Raw genomic sequence first — 6,517 nt, 5'->3', positions numbered from 1 at the left:
AATTTCTAGGATAGCCGACCCTGGTTCTGGGGTAACCACCGCCACATCATCTGCGTAAGCGAGCATTTTATATTCATAAGAATGTAACTTTATCGGGAGAATGTTAGGGTTCCTTTCCAGTCTACGCAGAAGAGGGTCAAGGTATAAAGCAAATAACAGTGGCGAAGCCGGGCAGCCTTGCCGTGTACCGCGTCTTATACATATTCCCACAGTATACCCTCTGTTTATCCTTACCTTAGCCGTAGGTTCTAAATACAGTGCCTGTATAGCCTTTATATAGCCTGCTCCTATCCCAAACCACTCCAAAGTCTTCCACAGATACCCCCAGGAGACCCTGTCAAAGGCCTTCTCTGCATCCAAGAAGATTGCCGAGGCAGGGTCTCCTGTGGCACCTGCAGCATCCAGTATAGTAATCATCTGCCTTGTGTGTTGTGTAGTCCCCTTGCCGGGTATGAATCCATGTTGTGTTGTACATACCAAACCCTCAATTACCCTACTTAATCTTTGTGAGAGCGCCTTGGAGTAGATTTTTGCATCAGCATTCATGAGTGTTATTGGCCTGTATGAACCGGGATCCAAGTGTGTTTTTTTTTTTTCAAAATTACAATGATGTTTGCTCCGGCCCATGATTGTGGTACATTTTCCCCCCTCTGTGCTTGACTTAAGATTTCCAGCATATCAATCCCCAGGGTGTCCCAAAATTTTTTATAGAATTCCGCCGGAATTTGGTCGGGCCCCGCTGCTTTTCCTGAGGGGAGTTTAGTTACTGCATTATGGACTTCTCCCGGTGACAATGGTAGCTCCAATGCCTCTTTATTCTCGTCACTCAGTTCCTCATGAGCAATTCCTGTTAAGTATCCCTCTATCTCAGTTTCAACATTTCCCAGATCTTGGTCGTATAGATCAGAATAGAACTCCCTAAACACCTCCCTCACATCTTCTACCTTAGTCACAACCTGTCCCCCTTTATCCTTAATTTCTTTAATTTCTCCCGCTGCCAAATTTTGTCTGATGCGGACTGCTAGCATATGACCTACCCTCTCATTAAATTCATAGCATTTTTCCCTTTTCATTAAATAGTTACTTGCCGCTTTATTTGCCAGTTTTTCGCTGGCTTCTGCTCTTTTCAGTTCTATCTCTAATAAAATCTCCTCGATAGGTTCTTAATTAATTACCGCTTGAATAAGCTGTTGTTCTAGTTCCATTAAATCATGTAACCTATTAGTTAGCTCAAGTTTTTCGTTTTTGCTCCTGCGGAGGGTATAAGCCAGTGTTTCCCCTCTTATCCCTGCTTTAAAGGTATCCCAGACCACTCCCGCAGATGCTGTACCTTTATTTACTTCCCAAAATTGTCTAATCCATACCTTCATTCTATTTACATAATCTTCTTCCTTAAGTAACCCTCTCTCAAATGTCCAGTTGTATTCTTTAAAGATAGGACTGAGGTTCTGAGGGACAGTTAATATTAGAGGGTTATGGTCTGAGAAGACCAGAGGAAGCCTTTCTATTTTTAAGTCTGATGCTAAGGAGCTAGTGACTAAAAAATAATCCAATCTAGCAATAACCTTGTGGGGAGTAGAATAAAAGGTGCCGCCTGTTCCAATGGGATTATATGCTGACCAAACATCAACCAGTGCATTATTAGACATTAGATTAGCAATAGACCTTCGTGTTCTCGTTTTGTGGTCTCCCTGCATCCCCCCACCCAACAGACCCAACCCTGATAATCCATTAATGTTGAAGTCCCCGCAAAAGATTATCGGTTCTGTCCACAATGCTAACTCAACATCTAACAAGTCAAATAGTTCGGGTTCGTCTTCATTAGAACCGTATGCAGATACAATTGTATATCGACCCCCAGCAGTCTCCCCTTCTACCATAACCCATCTCCCTCCATCATCTTCCTTCTTTTTCTTTACCTGCATAATTCCTTTTTTTGCCAAAATAGCCACACCTTTTGTTTTTGAATCTTGCTGTGTACATGCTAAGACTTCATAACCTAGCTGATCCATAAGATATTTATCCTTTCCCCTCACATGCGTCTCCTGAAGGCATATGACATCCAATTTCAATAATCTACACATAGCCGCGACTTTCTGTCTTTCCCCACCATCATTTAGACCGCAGATATTAATGGTAGCGAACCTTAACGCCATCTAAACTTTAAAATTAAGCCATCAAACGTCAACCTCTTAAAATTTACTGCCACTTGTTTACTCTTACACATCTGCTTACCTTGTGCTGAACATGACCTTAATTCTTCTCCACCCCCACCCCACCCCCCTCCCTCCCCCACCTCCCAGTCAACCCCCCTCCCCTTACTTACCCCCCCCTGCTACAGGCAAATAGGTCAATCTTGACCTATGTGTGACTGCTCACTGCTGTAGTGTCGCCTCCTTCTCCCACCCAACCTACCCAAGTATTACCACATTCAGTACTTCCTTGGTACTGTAATATGGATCTTATGCTGGTTCAGTATCTCTACTCTTCTTACCCCTTTGATTCTCCGTAATTTCTGCAAGATACTCGCCTGCCTTTATTTCTGAGTAAAACATTCTGATACGGCCCCCTGTAATAACTTTCAGCTTCGATGGGTACATCAGGTATGCTTCGGAGCCCTGGCGCTGAAATGGAGTAATTAGCTGCCTAAGTTTCCATCTCCTTTCTACGGTTGTATGGCAGAAATCTGGCCTAGCAAAGAATGTTACCCCTTCAAATGACTTCTTTTTATCTGGTCTGGCAGTCTCCATAACTTCCTGCCTGGCCAAAAAGTTGCCAAAGAAAACTAGCATTGCCCTTGGTAAAGCATTTTGACTGCAGCCTCTTGTTTTCTTCTGCGTCATTGGGAATCTGTGTGCTCTCTGAACTTCTAGTTCCCATTGCCATTGAGCCTCTGGATATGCACCTTTCAGTAATTTGATCACAAACCCCCTTGGGTCCTTCCCTTCCACTCCTTCCTCCAAACCCAAAAGTCTCAGGTTATTCCGCCGCTGGCGATTCTCGAAATCCTCCAGTTTCCACTGTAGGTCCTCGATCACCTTTCCTTGTTCCATTCTAGAAGCCTGCCAGTCTGTAACTTCATCCTCCAGTCTGCCAGTTCTCTCTTCGACCTGCACCACTCTTTCTTCGACCTCTTCGTATTTTTTATTCATTTTCCTAATACTCGCTTGTATTTTTTTAGTGTCTTGTCTGGCTCTCCTGCTTTCTAATCTGGCCTCTATATGCATTTGCTTTAACATGGCAAACATTCCATCTAGAGTTGCTTGAGGTGGTGATTCGGCGGTATCTTGAGAGGCATTGTCTGGGTGGTTATCAAGTGCTTCACCTAGGTCATGTTCCTGATATATTTTAGAAGTGTTACCGTAGTCCCAGAGCAGTTTCCTGTTGGTACTTGATGCTGATCTATCTATGTCTCTATCTCGTCTTATCATAGTTCTCCTTTTCTTCCTCTGTGTTTCTTTGCTTTTGGGTTCGCTAGAGTGAGACCCCTCTGATTCTGTCCCTGACGAAAGATCTGTAGTAGTGCCCTCCTCCTCTGAGCCCAGTAAGGAGGAATCAGACCCTTCTGTCACAGAGTAAAATGTTTCCACTTCAGGGGAGCGTACTCTCCTTCCTTTGTCCCCTTTATGTCCCCTTGACTTGTGACTTTCGATACTTCTCATGCTCCCCCAGTTAGATTGGATTAAAGTATTACTGTCCCCAGGGGTGGTAGCGAGATTTACCTGCATCAAAGCCTCCAGCATTTGGGTATTATTGAAGTTTACCGGGTCTTCTGTCCCCTCCAGCTGTCCGCTGTTCGATTTGCCGGTTCCGCTCTCTGTAGCTGTGGCTGCGTCTGTGTCTTTGCCTGCCTTCTCGGCGTTCTCCCCTCTCAGCTCGGCTCCCGCGTGAGGCGTGGATGATTGGAGCTCCTGTTGCTTAGCGACCGCCGTGCTTGCGTCCTCGCGGTCGGTGAGAGCAGCATCCGCGTTTGTCTCCGCGTTTGTGTCTGCAGTGGCTTCGGAAATCAAAATCACCGGCTGAACTTTGCCCGCAAAAGCCTCCGTGACAGTGGATTGCCTTAGATCTTTGGTGGGTACAGATACAGTGATCGCGTGTTTCAATGTTCCGCTGTCTGACTGTGGGCGCCTCTGTTGTAGCTGTCCTTTCGTTCCAGGGGTACCCGCTTGCGCCGTTACCTTAGTTTCCATTTTTTCTTTTTCTTTGGTAGCTTTGTCTGACTTCTCAGTTTTCTTGAGCTGACACTTTTGGGCGTCAGTATTCGCCGCAGCGGTTCGTTTACTCATAGTTGTGGCTGTGAGTTTCGGGATCGCTCCAGTGTGCTGTGTCATCCCTCTGATTGTGCTGATACCTTGGAAATACACTTTCCTCCAGTGCTCTCCAAAGTACAAAAATAAAGCTGCCAGGGTCTTCTGAATCACCCCAGTGCTTCCCGCATTACTTGTCTTGGATGCTCCTTGAAGAATCAGCATATCTTAAACGTGCTTTCCAGCTGCATGTCCCATGGGTCAGGAGAAGGAGTAGATGCGACTGCTCTCTACAGCAGCATAGCGGCCATCTTGCCTCATCCATGCCCCATCTGTTTTCAACGCAATTTCTAAACTGCATAAAATTGCTGCTGAGATCCACCCTGACACTGGAACATGGACTTTATCCGGTTGGCTATGGACGTTATTTGTAATTTGGGGCTGGATGCACTTGACAGTGTTTTGTATATTTTGTACAGTTCTACTAATATGTTGCTTATGACTGCAATGTGGTCCAATGCTTTGCTCCCTGCGTATTACTGCTTGTATGCCTACTAACCTCAACATTAAACCTGTAAATGCTCAGTATGTACTTGATCAGGAAATTTATAACATAATGCTCATTGATGTACAAGATGTATACCTCATTCCTTCTAACTCATAAATGTCTTTGGCTGATGCTAAAGGGGTTGTCTGTGGGAGTTGACACTGTTAGGATGAGCTGATGCCATTTTGCTTGTGGCAGCCATTTTAGTTAGCCATGTGCTCACCCCATGCTTTTCCGTCTTCACTGTTGTCTTCCCTTGTATTCTGCTGGAGTCATCAAGTATAGTTAACTGTTTCAGCGCTGAGCTAGAGCCTTGCGCATGCTCAGAAAGACTTGTAGTTGTTGGAATACACCTGTTATAATCGTAACTGTCAGAATATTTTAGCTAATGTCAGCAGTTGTGTAGCTTCTCACACCTTGTTGACCAAGCAATTCTCAATGTGTCCATGTATGTACAAACAACTATTTATGAGAACATATGTACCGCCTCTTTTTGTTCTTCCATGCTTACTCTGCAAATATTATGGTATAAAGGCACAACGGTTTCTGTACTCCGGGTGCTGCCTCTTACATTGCCTGAGGGTTGTGGCTAGACCCAGTTCTACCTCATGAGGTCTAATAAACTTCTTGCTTGATATTACAGCCTCCGTGCCAATTTCTTCTTTGTCAGTCTAAGGACTAGTGCGATAAGAAGGGCAAAACCCCTGCACCAGTGGGCTTACTAAGGCATATCTCACACATGTGGGGCAGGAATTGATGCTGACTGTCCTCCATGCCCACACCAGTCTTTTAACAATATTGTTGTCTTACATGGAGGGCATGTCATTACACATGTCTCCCCTACAGCGGACCACTCAGTCCATGGCCTCCTTACTGAGAGCAGCAGTGTCCCTCCTCCAACAGTCCCTCTCCCCTCTTACCTCTACCCCATCCACACTCCCCACTACCCTACCTGCCCAAGCCACACTCACAGAGGCACATACACGCACTACTACAGAAACATCAGCACACAGCAACATCAGTCAAAGCCAAAACTAACAAGCACGGACACTAAGGGAATGATTAGAAAAACAACACACCTGCCTATGCTGAGCAGTTATTTTCTAAACAATAATTATTGAAATGTGCATGAAAAATAAGCATGAACACTTGCTTTAGGAATTGCAACGTTTCTTTTGATTCTTATCAGACTATTTTGCTTTTTAGTCTTTCTTTGTTTTTTAAGGCATGAGAATACAAAAATTGTGAAGAAAAATATTATATATTTACATACAAACAGGAAAAAACAAGCTTTGGTATGTACATAATTCACTCAAACTCACATTCAACACATTCTTGGCCATCCAGTCATACAAAAACACATTCATACTGGTCTCATTGTCATAACACAGTTGTAAAAAATGCAAGGAAAATAACATTTGCTGATTTCAAACGTTAGTCAAGCTTTTTTTCAGTTCTTTTTAGAAAAAATGATCTTTCAATTGAATGACATATCCATATGGAAAATAATGACACAGGACCGGGTCAGGTCGACGCGTTTCGAACCCTATCCTTCCAAGGGTTCTCTTCAGGACCACAGTATTACTATAAGGGAAGAGGAGAGCAATAGTCACTAAACCAAAACCTGCGAGATCAACGTCTCAACCAAAACACCGCTAAACTCAGCCTACCTCGATAAGTGGGTCAGGGCTCCTCAAGTGGTATAGGGAGACAGATGTATTCC

The sequence above is a fragment of the Lissotriton vulgaris genome, chromosome 1_1, assembly GCF_964263255.1.
Source record: "Lissotriton vulgaris chromosome 1_1, aLisVul1.2, whole genome shotgun sequence".
Classification (NCBI taxonomy): domain Eukaryota; kingdom Metazoa; phylum Chordata; class Amphibia; order Caudata; family Salamandridae; genus Lissotriton; species Lissotriton vulgaris.
The sequence above is the reverse complement of the archived record's forward strand: the minus strand, read 5'-3'. Positions refer to the sequence as shown.